The sequence below is a fragment of the Copadichromis virginalis genome, linkage group LG3 (assembly GCF_057382275.1).
Source record: "Copadichromis virginalis isolate Kocher_CV1m ecotype Utaka linkage group LG3, C_Virginalis_male_GT1.1, whole genome shotgun sequence".
NCBI lineage: Eukaryota > Metazoa > Chordata > Actinopteri > Cichliformes > Cichlidae > Copadichromis > Copadichromis virginalis.
In genome coordinates this window covers 64,421,998-64,436,141 of record NC_140620.1, presented here as the reverse complement: position 1 = coordinate 64,436,141, position 14,144 = coordinate 64,421,998, and the positions used below count along the sequence as shown (strand labels likewise).

The window sequence follows — 14,144 nt, the reverse complement described above, 5'->3', positions numbered from 1 at the left end:
GATGTGAAAACAATATCCAAAAAACACGAGAGACAAACAGGGAATAGTTTTAAGGTGCAGGGCCAACAAACTGAGTCTAGCCATGATCTCAGAGTTGATTGAATTAGCATTTTGAATTGGCTGATCTGAGCAATCAAGTCTATGTTCACTTTGAGTTAAGATTATACGTGATTGATGTAAAAGAAAAAAGCCGTCATCAGCAACTGATTCTGATTTAACAGGTTTTCAAATCTAAACGGTACCCATCCCTAGCTGGCTGTAGTTAAACCTTTACTTAAAAAGCATCCCTAGACCCAGCTGTCTTAGCTAATTATAGGCCGATCTCCAACCTGACAATCCTTGAAAGAGTAGTTGGGGGGCGACAATCAGAGGGGCAGTGTGATGATCTTAGGTTACGAACTACCGCAGTCAAGTCATTAAGGGAGACGGGATCAAACTGATCTAAGACAGCTGAGCACACAGGAGAAAGACTCGGATCTGAGGCAGCAGTCGGCGAGACAAGAGCCCTAATAGATAGAAGCTTGTTGTTAAAAAATGCTAAAAAGAGTGACGCTGAAAAACTAGTTCATGCATTTATTACTTCCAGGCTGGACGACTGTAATTCATTATTATCAGGATGTCCTAAAAACTCCCTGAAAAGCCTTCAGCTGATCCAAAATGCTGCAGCAAGAGTCCTGACAGGGACTAGAAAGAGAGAGCAGATTTCTCCTGTTTTGGCTTCCCTTCATTGACTTCCTGTTAAATCCAGAATTCAAAATCCTGCTCGTCACATACAAGCAGTGTTGGGACTAACGCGTTATTAACTCATTCACTGCCATTGACATCTATAGCCGTCAATTGCAGTGCATGAGTCAATGGGTTTAACTCATTCACTGCCAATGGCTGGCAGTGAATGAGTTAAGTAACGCGTTACAGTAACTACGTTATTATTGTGGTAACGAGCACGGTAACTAGTTATTATGCCAAAATCAGGAACGCGTTAGTCGTTACTGAGATTTAGATAGGGTCGTTACTCGTTACTTCGTGTGGTGGCTATCGCGGAGCTTCCACAGATTCAGTAACATTAGCAAGTGGTGGAGGCCAGCAGGTGGATGAAGGAAAGGGGACGCAGAAGGAAAAGAGACCCGAGGCGGCCGCCGGTCCAAGTGTGAACTGAACTTCAGGTAAGAAGTTATGACCTGCAGTCTCTCTGGGTCAGATATGAACCAAGTTTAGGTGGAGTTTATTTTCGTTATTCTGACTTTTTCCGTACTGCGTGCTAGCTAGCATGACGGAGTTTCTATACAGCTGGGTGGTGCTATGAAGTTAATGATGTTGAACTTTATTTTGTTCATAAGTTATTAGAGTTGCCAACCGTCCCGTCTGGTATTCAGAGAAAATATTACGCGTTTCTTATTGAGGTGAAAAGGATCAGTTTGTCCCGTAATTCAGCTACAATGAAAAAGACACAAAGCTGGAGTTATTCTGTGTCTTTGCTGCACAGCTGCCTCTTCTTCTCTCATTCTCCCCCCTCCCTCTCCCGTTTCTACTTCAATCATGAAAACTGATCAATGATCAGCTGATCGGCTCTCTTGTTTGTTTATCGCTCACTTTGCGCCAGAAAGAGGAAACCAGCAGATGTCACGGTAAACAACAGCAGCACGTTTACGCTTGATCAGCTGTTGTTAGAATTTATTTAATATTAATTTCTAGTATCAGCTGATGTTTGCTGGAGCCACAGCTGTAAAGCTGCTGGTCATGATATGGTTTGGTTATCTGGTGAGAGGGAAACATGAAGATGAAACCAGGAGACGTCCTTACTGGATCATCAGAGCTGAACAGGTGATGGAGAAACAGGTTTACCTTTTAGGTGACATGAATGAGTTGAAGGGAAGTTATGAACTGTTTCTGAGAGACAAATAACACCAGGATCCTTTTTTAGGTAGCTGACAGCTGGTAACTGTGCAGGTGCGGATCTAGCAAAGTGTTGCCAGGGGGGCATGTAGGGCATTAACAGGGAGAGGTGGGCACAAGGAAATACTTTTCTTTCTTATTCTCATTTAAAATGTCTAGCTTTTAAAAAATAATTATCTGAATCTTACAACAAACGATTGATAGATTGATGCATATATACCATCAAAACAGTGTACATCACTGTCACAACAGCGTTTGTTTTCATTCAAAGGCTTTATGTTTTTCCTATAATGGTGGGCCGGTCTCTAGTCAAAATGCCCAGACCAATTTTCTGTCCCAGTCCAGCCCTGTATGCAGCTCATCTGCAGTCTGGCGTTACCTACATCTTCCTATTCAGAAGGCAGAATTTCTGAGTTCTGAGTACAATCAAAGCACCACGACTGCAGTTTTTGTGTTGGATGTAAAAGGCGCACATGACGCTGTGACGTAGGCTAGAATCATGGCAGCAGTCAATGACGGTCCAGGCGTGGGATTTCTCTCGTGGAAATATGCACATTATCTTTTCCTTTCTATTGGTAGGTGGCACAGTGCACTGTGGCAAGTAAGCAAGCTAGAAGACTGGCAAAGTTATGGAAGCAACACATTAACAAGAGAATTCTGAGTAAAACCAAAGTTACTTTCCCTAGTAACTAGTTACTTTGAAAATAACGAGTAACTTGAAGTAACTGAGTTACTTTTGAGAGAAGTAACTAGTAATGTAATTAAGTTACTATTTTAAAGTAACTTACCCAACACTGCATACAAGGTCTTAAATAATCAGGCCCCATCTTATCTTAATGCTGCACCACAACACCTGATCTCTGGTTTCCTCACCTCTTCAATCCCACTTTAATACTTGACTAAACTCATTTTCCTGTTTAGGTGTTGAGGCAAAGCCGCCCATCTACAATGCAGGCAACAGCAAACGGAGCTATTTTTGATTCCCTTTGGGTTTTTTCTACTTTTGTGCTACAAAATGTTCAAGCTGATTAAATTCATTAGAATAAAAGTTCAGATAATTTTCTCATATTAATGTTGGAGGTAGAAATTCAGGTAACTTTGCACAAAAACTGGCAGAAATTTCCTTCAAAGATGGAGTTTTTACTTTAATACTGTGAGTACATTTCAGAGCCTGTACTCTTTTACCTTTACTTGAGTAAAGAAGCTGAATCAGTATTTCAGCTTTAAGAGGGTATTTTAACACAAACATCAGTCCTTCTACTTAAGTATGTTTGACACTTTGTTTACGTCTAAATTAACTTTACTGTTAACGAGTTTTCATGTTTCTGTAATCCACCAGTGTGCTCATGCTTTTTTAATTGAAAACATATTTTTAAAGATCAAATATAATTATGTTTGTTATTTGTGGATTTTAAATGTCCTTGACAGAGACAGATGATGATCATTATCCTGCACTGTGGTCTCAGGTTTGGTCGAGCTAGCACAAAGAATGGCTATGTTGAACTTCCTCCTGGGATCTACACTAAGAAGTGAGTCCAACATTAGCAGGGTCTCTTTCCTTTATCTGGATTCACTTTAGCATTCACAGTCACGTGAAGCTTGTTATTAACTCGATAAGTCAACCCAGGGTTTCAGCTGAGCGCTCACATGAAACACATGGTGTTGGCAGCATCTGATCAATCATATTCATGGAGACGTGTATCAGCAACAGAGCAGCTGAGTTTGCAGAAGGAAGTCAAACTAAACCACAGGAACAATATGAGGAGATTACACACATAATAAAATACTAGCAGTAACACAGCTGCTGCAGACAAATCAGTCGTGTGATCGTGTGTGAGAGGAGAAGGACTGTAAAGGAGTTTGGTGTTAAAAGCTCTGTATGAATGTGGGAGACTTTGAAGGGCTTTAAAAAGGCCAATATAAAATAAAAGGCAGCAAAATTGCTGAGTGTGAAAGTCACCAGACTTATCAGAGCTCTGTGATTAAGACCTGTAAGAACACCTGTTTGTACTTGTTGGCATTATATCAAACACACACGTATATTAAGCCTTTGTTTGAACTCTGGTTGAATTTGTTACTTTCAGACTGTGAAACATCACAGAGGCTGCAGCTGCAGATCTTTTATTCACCTGGAAATTTACTTTAAATGTTAGATGGAAAATGTATTGCTCAGTTTAACCAAAGTAAGAACAATAATCCATAAACCTTCATAAAGACAAACATCTCCCAGAACATTGAGCTGCTGAAGTGTCACTGAAGGGAAAAACTATTTGTCCTCCTCCATCCAGCAACACCTGAAACACCTGAGTGGAAGCTCCTCCCTACACTGTGTTTGAAGCAAAGCACAAAGGAGACACCTGCTGGAGCAGCTGGAGTCCTACAGACACTCAGCCTCTTCACTACACAAACACCTCCTACAACATCCACTCTTTCCACTCTGACTGCTGTGTTTGTGGAAACACTCCAACACACACCGCTTCACATACCAACATAGAAATGTGTGAAAAAGAGCTGAGCTGATATTAAACATGAGGATTTATTCAGAAATACAGAGTCAGGAACAACATCTAGACACACATTACCTCTCAGCAGCAGAAGAACAGCCTTTAAAGTTTGCACCAAAATCCTTCGACCTGTTGCTCTTTAAGGAAACACAGCTGGGTTCAGGTCCAGGAGATTCTGGCCTCTTATTGATCCTAAAAGAAAAACAATAAATGTAACAGCTTCATGAGACAGGAAGGAAAAACTGGAAATATTAAATTAAAGACATGATGAACAATCTCATAAAAATAATGTACTTACTCTTTGTCACATAACAGTCTTTTGTTAAAGTTTACACCAACACCCTTCGACACGTTGCTCTTTAAGGAAACACAGCTGGGTTCAGGTCCAGGTTCTGGATTAGTTTCAGGGTTATGTCCAGCTGAGCCTGGTACGCCCCACAGCTCTGGGCTTTAAAACAACACACACAGAGGTATGAGTGTGAATAATGATGGAGCAGTGATGTGAGTGCTGAGCTGTGACATGGAGAAGAGTCATGGACAGTTAGAGATGGTCATCTCACCTCTGAGCTTTGGTCTGGCTCTCATGTTCCCCACACAGAGTGCTTTTAGAGGGAGGGACTCCCTCCTCTCTGTCCTCACACTGATCCATGCTGCTCAGTTCACATCAGCTCACACACACTTTCTACCTTCACCTGCAGAGGAAACACAAATCATTCATGTGCACATCAACTGAGAGCTGCAGAGGTCGTGTCTGATGTGTTGGACTAACATCCATCTGAGACGCAGCTTTCATCAGTTCACTACAAAAAGTGTCACAGAGCCCAGTTCAGCCTCCAAATCCTCCATTACTGTAGTCCTACAAAGCAGCAGGTCAAACATGGCTGCAGAGAGCAGCTTTATGTCAGTAACCATGTCCAGGACCGAGCTGACTGCTTACAGAGTTCATACTCTAACTGCTAGCTGCTCTGCTAGCTAAGCTAACTCAGTAACAGTGACTCTGACAGCAGTTACTGTGGAACAGCGGCCGAGCTCAGGACACATTCAGTGTGTTTAGTCTGAGTCCTGGACTCTGATTCAATGGATTCAATCCAGCTCAGAGTTTCATGTGTTCATCAGAATAAAATACATGTACTAATATAACAGAAGTAATGCTCTGAATGCAGGACTGTAATGGAGGATAAATAAGGTTTTTACAGCCTGAAAGAAACATTCAGTTCATATATTTGTAGACAGTGAAGCAGCTTTTAATACTGCAGCTGTTTCCTTCACCTGTGTGTGTGTGAGCCACACCTTCATGTGCTGCTTTAGAAATATGTGGTCTGACTGCTCAGACTGAGTCTAGGAGGAAAGTTCACACGCTGGAGAAAGTTTTGTTCCTAACTTTGTCAGAGTTCGGCTCCAAAGACAAAGAAGACGGAGCTCACAGTCTGTAGATGGTCCTCAGTGTGTGTGTGAAGCACACAGGAGTGTGTTTATGTCAGCAAATCAGTGTGTGTGAAGAGTCTGAGTGTGTGAATGAGACTAAACACTGAAACCAACAGTCCAAGAAAAGCGTCTGGATTCCTTTAAGTTTAACTTAAAGAAGTCCAGACGCTTTTCTTTTTGTCTCCATAATGTCTCCATAATGCTGCAATGTTATCTGCCCCAGAAACACTGTGCAGAAGCTCTGATGGTGACACAGAAAAGTCACAGTGGAGATACTTCTGTCCACCTTTGATTAGACTCATTATAAAAAGGAAACAAAGTTTGAACACAGTCATGTTTCCAGTTCACTGACTTACATTTATTCCATGGACACTCACTCTAACCTGAACCACAGCTACAACCCAACATTGTTGAGGCCTCATCTCCTCCTTTCCTGACTGTAGAGGTTAAATATGCAACAACCGACAAATAAAAGAATTTGGTTCATTTCAAAGAAATTCACACGGTGACCAAGTAAAGTAACCGTAGTAAAGGAGACAACATCCCGTTGATGGTGGGATTATTTGAAAGATTTGCTTTGGTCACGTCACCAAATGCAGTTGAACCACCCGTGGATCCATGTTTGACCATTCTACCACTCTGAGCTCTGCTTTTGAATCATTTTATTATTATCATCATTCATTTATTCATTCTTTGGAGGGGGGCTATTTCCTAATGCCGCCCTAATAAGCTGATGTTCAAGGGGAAATATAACAGAAACTCTTTCAGTGTTATTCATTAATAAATTAACAGATAAACTGTGAAGAAGAAAAAACTGAGATTTAAAGGAGAGAGTGAGAAACTTGATCATCCATCCTCATAATACATGTTTATCAGTATCTGCTGTGACCATACTGCAGTAATAACTACAAGTCTACATTTCTGTGACTGTTGATCAATCACAGCAGGAATCTGAGCTCATCTCTGCACACAGAGCAGCTTCAGCTCTGGGATAAACTGCTCGCTTCACGTCCTTCTCAGCTCACAGACACTCATCCTGATATTTTCCTTTAACATTTGATGGTATAATTCATCTGAGTTTACACTTTATCTGCATAAATACAGAAAAACAGACCCAAACACCAGAAACCATCAGTTTCACGTTCAACGGGAAGTGGCTCAAACGTCACAGTTTCATAACGTCACCCTGAACTCCACTCACGGAGTTTCTGTCGCCATTGTAGTTTTTAAAGTCCCGTGATAAAGGCGGGTCTTTCTGTGAATCCGCACGCTCATTGGCTAATAGCTCGAGATTGACACATCGTTATCCAATGAGCGTGCGGGAACTTCCGACATAAAGTTGTTTCCTTTGAAAAACCAAAGTCTGATTATTTTTGCCTCCACTGACGGAGCCTGTTGTTCCCGCCACAGAGACACAGTAATGTCAGAGCGGTGTTAACACTCACCCTGCCTCAGCACAGCTCTCACTCTCCTCCTGCTCTCTCACACTAAACGGAGGCTCAGCTAAACTCACTTCCTCTCTACTTACAGGAAACCAGCGCTCAGAGGAGCCGACCGGCCTCACATTTCACCCACAGACACGAACAGCGTGGAATTATTTTATGTCATAAGAAGAAACATATTCATGTTAACACTCACCTGCCTCAGCTCCACCTTCCTGCTCCTGCTTTCACTTTCACTGCTGCTCCCTAAACACAGAGGATGCTGGGACTTGTAGTTGTCCGGTGCGGTCTTCCTCTTTGTTTGTTTGTGTTTGTGTTCAAGTTATTTCAATCATGTAAACATCAACATTAATTACAACAATTAATTACAGCAAAAACCATCATTATAATTATCTTGATTGATATTGTAATCTCAGTTTTCAACACAATTGTTCATTAACTTAAACAATGTTACAAGATAAATATATATTCTTAGTGCTTATTTTCCGGATAGATTGTTTTATGTATTTTAATAAGAGAGGCCTTTATAAACCAATCGCAGTGTGTGTCTGGCAGGAAGTGAAGCAGGAAGTCTGAATATAGCTTGTGAGCTTGTGAGAGACATTTCAAAATGAAAACAGAGGAATTAGAGAATGAAAGTGCAAAGTAATAGTAATGAAAATGATATTAAATAAATGTCTTAGTGTGTTAATACAGGTGCCCATGGACTTGCTCAACCTCCTGGAAGAATACAGCAGAAAAATGATAGATTAACAGAATTGGGACGAAAACAGGCTTTGGTTTAAAATGTCACAGCTTCACCTCTCATCCTGTCCTTATCCTGAGAAGCTTAAAGGACAGTTAATCTCCTGATGAAGACAGAAGACAGACAGAACAACACCGTGGACTTGAAGAATTAACAGCAGGCAAAAAGACAGTGCACCTGACCTACAACACTGAAGGGTCCAGCAGCATGTATGTTGATGGAAACATGCGCTCTGAATTACAAGCTGGAAAGTGTACCAGTGACATGACTGTGTGAAACCACTGGATGGGACTGTCTGAGTTCATATTTGCCATGCTGGGAGTTAAGCGCCAAGAAAAGACTGAAAAGAGGAAGAGAGAATGAAGAGAGAAGAAGAAACAGCTGATTTGGGCCTGTGTTTGATTTGGGAGGCCACACAGGAAGTTGAGAGAAGAGGGGACGAGGACCGGTGAGAGGTGAAGGTTGGACGTGTTAAAGTGACAGCATAGGAAAGTTGGGTTGAACATTGAGGCTGAATTTGTGGGTTTAGAAACATCCAGAGCATCACAACAGAAAGGTAAATAAAAAAAGTAAGAGAGATAAAGAAATAAATAAACTAATAATACATAAATGAATAGAAAAATATAAAACACACATGTAGAAATTGTCACATGTGAAATTATTTTTGGAGAGAATCAGAAGTGAGACAGTTTGAATCCACAGTTCAGCGCAAAGATGCAGGAATTAAATCTGATTATAAAAACACATCGAGGCAACGAAGACCAGCTTACACTCAATATTAATATGAACACACAACATACACGCAATGAAGACATGCTTACACTCATGAATGTGAATACATGACATAAATGCTGAATGGTGTAGATTTAACACACTTAAAGGCTGAAGCTGAGGAATAACTCAGGAAGTTGCAGGACAATAGAGCGACTTTTGTGACAAGGAAAAAGAGACTGGGAGGACCAACCAGGGATTAGAAGCTTAAAGCAGGTTTAAAATAGTGAATTAGAAGTGGTTTCCAGCTGATTGAGCAAAAGAAGTGACGACTGTAGAAATAAAAATAAAAGAATAATAATTGAATTATGCAGCAATGTTTTGAATATGCATTTCTGTTGTCAGGGCAACTTCTCGAGATGTGACTCAATATGCAAATTAGTTGAATGAGTGGGGACAGAAAAAAAAGAAAAACTCAAGTTTCCTGTCTGAGACATGAGTGAAGTTTGCATTGAGAGAAATATATCTGTGACTGTGTGAGAAGAACTGTTTGGTAAAATATATGATAGCAGCCGCAGGACAATTAAATAAAGTCTGTGACTAAGTGCAGTCGTGCAGATCTGGAGAAGAAGTTTATAATTTAGTGATGACACATTGTTATAAAGTGTTTAGAAAGGGCTTAATGGGAATATTACTGTTGGGCAAACTGTGCGGCTTTAACAAGATTTTCTGTGTATTTAGCAGGTGAAACTCTGTCAGCTGACTTCAGACTGTCAGGAAGCTGAAGAACCTGAGGCCAACCACTGAAACATGATGTGGGCAAAATGAACAGAGGGAGGGATTTTAAAGGTGAACATTTAGGACTTACTGCAAATGTTACTATGTCAAAGTTACTGTGACTCAAACAGAGGAAATTCTGATTTTCTTATTTCCACACCCAGCATGTTTTGGGTGTTATATGCTATTAAATACTTTTAAATAAATTAAAAAGTATTTTCACATTTAACTCCAGAAAATCATCAATCAAAACATGGATATTACCTGACCACAGATTCGTGGTGACGTCACTGCTCTTTTAACTGTTCGGTGTCTTTGTTTGTTTGCTGGTTGTAGAAATGGTTTATATGAGCTTTGAGCTGAGAGTCAGAGGTTTCTGTGGACACTGCTCATGTCGGCACTTATATTTCTGACCTTTTCTTATAACCGATTAAACATGATCTCCTCCCTTTTGCCCCCATTTTTGGTGGTGTAGGTACAAATGATCAGGCATGACATTCTCATAATAAATAAGATACTGCAAATAATTATTTCTGCATTTGTGCGATTGAAGTGAATTGAAAATGTGTATGAAATGACACTGTTTTAAAGATTTGGCCTAAATAATTTTGGAGTGAATGAGTCTAAACATGATGACCTAACTAGTGATATCCTGACACACACACACACACACACACACACACACACACACACACACACACACACACACAGCATGTTATGCCAGTTTCAGCTGAAACTATGTTTCAAACCATGTTCCGGGTTTTTAGTTCACCATTTATGAGGCTTCAAGAAGAAAATAAAAGACAGATCTGAATGTTTGAAAATGTTTTGGAAAGATTCTGTAAAGATGAGATGAAAAATACTCAAAGGATAAATTTAATTGGTTTATTATTTAGATAAGTTGAAAAAAGTTAAACAAGCAAGTAAATGAAGAAACAAGGTAAAATGAAGTAATAATGAAAAAAGTTAAACAAGTAAATGAAGAAACAAGGCAGAGGAGAGAAAAGCCCAACAATCCCCTCTGAGCAAGCAGTTGGCGACAGTGGGGAGGAAAAACTGCCTTTAAACGGGCAGGAACCTCCGGCAGAACCAGGCTCAGGAGGGGACAGTCAACGGCCGGGACTGGTTGAGGGGGTTAACAGAGGTGGAGCAAGACGAGGCTACATCAGGTGAGGAAGCAGTAGCGTCTCTCCTCTGGAACAAGTGGAACCATTTTTTCTGTTTTTTCATGCACTTTTCCACGAGCGCTTTTTTCTCCAGGATGAGATTTCTCAGCTCATCGATGGTTTCTGCGTTTTGTTCTTCAAGTTTCTCACATCTTTGTTCCACCTCTTCCAATGTTGCTTGTTGTTCTTCAAGCTTGTCTTTGAGTTGTTTGGATGTTGCCTCCTGTATCAGCTTGTCCTTGTGCATGTCTGCATTTCTCTGTTGGACCTCTTTGTGCTTGTCTTCTAACTGCTCGTTTCTTTTCTGGATTTCTTGGAGCGTGAGCTGCAGGTCTTCATGTATTTTGTCTTCTTGTTGTTTTTGCGCCTGCATTTGAGTGTTTTCACACTTCAAGTTATTGAATTCCACCAAAATCCCCTTAACGAGCTCGGAGTTGTTTCTCGCTATCTGATTGATCCTTCTCTGCATCTGTGAGCAGCGTTTCTCCAGTTTGTCCTTTTCTTCTTCCACTTTAGTTGCTTTGTCCTCCAGCTGATTACAAAACTCTTGCAGTTTTAGATTTTTAGACTCAAAGTCCTGGACGATACGTTTTCCTTCTTTCAGTCTTTCCTGCTGTTGCTCTTTCTGTTGAAGAAGGTCTTTATTTTGGCGCAGTGTTTCATCCAGGCTTTCTCTCAGCATGCGGTATTTTTCCTGCATGCTCTTCAGTTCGTGCTGCATGTCTCGTTGCTTTTTGTCCTGCTCTTCCTTCTGTTGGAGGAATTTATTCTTTTCTTCCACAGCTTCATGGAGCTGTCTTTGGAGGAGCCGATTTTTTCGGTCCATGTATTGGAGATCCCGTTGTATCTTATCAGTCATCGTTTTCTTGTCTTGGAGCTGGTTGGTCATTTCTTTTAGTTCTGCACTCTTTTGCCTGTTTTCTTTAATGAGGTGCACAATCTGCTCTCGGCTCTGAGCAAACTTGATTCCCCAGCCCTCATTAATAATTTTTATGTCCGGCTGGCGCTGTTGTCTTTCTTCCAGCTCTTTATTTTGGGCTTCCATTCGTCTACATTTGTCCTCCAGTTGAAGTTTCTCTTCTTCAATTTGTTGCATTTTTTTCTGGAGAAGGTAGTTTTCCTTCCTACTCTCCTCTAACGCCCTTTGGAAGGATGAGACGCCATTTGGGGAAATTGGCCGGCCACGCCAGGAAGGAGAGGCGGCGTAATCTTTTTGAATTGGTTGTTTTTTTTCTTGGAAACATGTTGGAGTTTCTATACGATGACTTTGAAGAGCTTGTGGTGAACGTTTTGTAGGCTGCAAACACAGATGCTGCTGAAACGAACTAAAACTTGCTGTTTCTCACCCCTACTTGAGGAAAAACATCAAAGGACTTAAGATTCTTAAGATCTATGACATCATCACTCCCTAAGCCAATGAGATTGTCACAAGACATTTTGGAATGGGGTATTTTTTTTTAAACTGTTTTCAAACTTAACTTAAAATTTCAGTGTTTCCTGGTTGTGGACTATTGGTTAGTCCAGCCGATTAAGAAATTAATTGTCACAAACATCACTAATATTATATAACAGACGACAGAAAACATGAGTTTTTTTTCTACGCAATAGAGGTATAATAAAAGTTTTTTTAATTATCCTACTTTTTATAAAAGAGAACATTTATTAAAGATTATGTATTTAATTAAAAAACTCTGTTCATCTAAAGCAGGGGTCAGCAACCTTTAAGACCCAAAGAGCCAAAGAGCCATAATTGGCCTATCTGGGGTTGAAAGGCTCGATAAATGCACGGCGTTTCGCCGGGTACACCGGCTTCCGCGAGTGTGACGCTTATTTTGAGCGATGAAAAAATAACAAAATATAATTTTATTTGTATATTGCAAAATCACAATAATCTTCCAATTTAGAACTACAAGTTAAAAAAAGAACTAACATAAATAAAATACACTTCAGCTAATTTATTTTCACAAACCACGCGGAGCCGCACTATAAGGACTAAAGAGCCGCAGGTTGCCGACCCCTGATCTAAAGGGTTTAACAAAAAGGGGGAGCTTCCTGCTGGAAATTGAAATGTCCCCATGTCCCCACTGGGCGATCGTGGCTCAAGAGTTAGGAGTTCGCCTTGTAATCGAGCCCCGGCTTGGACAGTCTCGGGCAAGACACTTCACCCGGCAAGACACTTCACCCGTTGCCTACTGGTGGTGGTCAGAGGGCCTGGTGGCGCCCCAGGGTGGCTGTAGCTACATCACCAGTGTGTGAATGTGTGCGTGAATGGGTGGATGACTGAACGTGGGTGCTTAACTAGTTAAAAAAACAAACAAACATCTGTCTCTTATTTTTTATGTCACACAGGAAAGAAGCTTCAATGTCTGATGAGAAGACATTAATTTGTTGGTGTTTGTGGTGTTTGGTGCAGTTTTCTTGTTCTCTGGCTTGTTGTTTATTTACAGTGGAGATGAAGATCTCTAACAAGTTGATTTGTTCACATTTGCGCATTTTTAAGAGGAATGTGTTTTTTGAGTTTGTACACTATATGCATGTAAGGCAACCGTTTCCTTTTTCTGTATTTTTGTGTGCTGCTCTTTTAACAAAAGGGGAACAAAAGACGAACAAAAGACATTTAAATCGACCTCAGATGATTTGTTTAAATTTTTACAAGGTCTTACTGAGGTGATGCAAAGTGAAACATGCTTCTTTTTTGGTAATGTGCTGGAAAAGCTTGAAAATTGACCTTGAATGTGCTTAAAAAGTGCTTGAATTTGACCCTAAAAATGTGTATGAACCCTGCATATATTGCAGTATTTACAGTTTATAGTAGGAATTTCATGGCAACAGCTAATCTTTATTTTGTTTACTGGGAAATGAAATGCTGCCAATTCACAAAGCTGTGCTTCAGCTGCACTTCCTGTTGTAGACTTGTGATGCACACAGGCTCTGTTCCAGCACTCAGCATGTTCTTCCTTATTTGCTCCACCAGGGGGAGCTCCTAAACTATGACATCTTGATAGGAGTGAACCAGGGAGAGGGGCTGAAGTTTGTGGACGACAGTGAGGACAACGACGGCATCTCAGCTGCGGCGTTCGACTACACCATCTCCAGCTTTGTTGACAACCTCTACGGCTACCCAGAGGGTGAGGACGCCACCTCTGTACACTGCCACTTTTTCAGTTATTCCATTTTACAGCCTCCTCTCACTTAACTGCATTTTGCAGCATCATCAGGTTTTGTCTCATTAGGAGCCGCGTTTGTTGATTTGTTCGTTTTTTTCTGTTTGCTGTATTCATTAAAATAAACGGATAATCGTCAAAATGACAAATGTGGACAATTATCAAAGCTTACATTACAATTCTGACAGCTTGAGTTCACATGAATTTTCAAAAGAATATAAAAAGCTGTGAAAGTGCTTTAAGCGTTTAAAACATGCGAGTAAAGAATGGAATCAGTAACATGTGAGCCCAGTGAAGTGCATCAAACAAGACAAGCG

General features: G+C 40.6%; 1 protein-coding gene and 1 pseudogene across 1 annotated transcript in view; both read right to left on the bottom strand.

Moving 5' to 3' along the window:
• Window positions 1-14,144, bottom strand: part of LOC146716611 (protein NLRC3-like) — a 200,365-nt gene that overhangs the window by 141,756 nt on the left and 44,465 nt on the right. The gene's annotated exons all lie outside the window — the stretch shown is intronic.
• Window positions 10,762-13,156, bottom strand: LOC146716614 (uncharacterized; annotated as a pseudogene).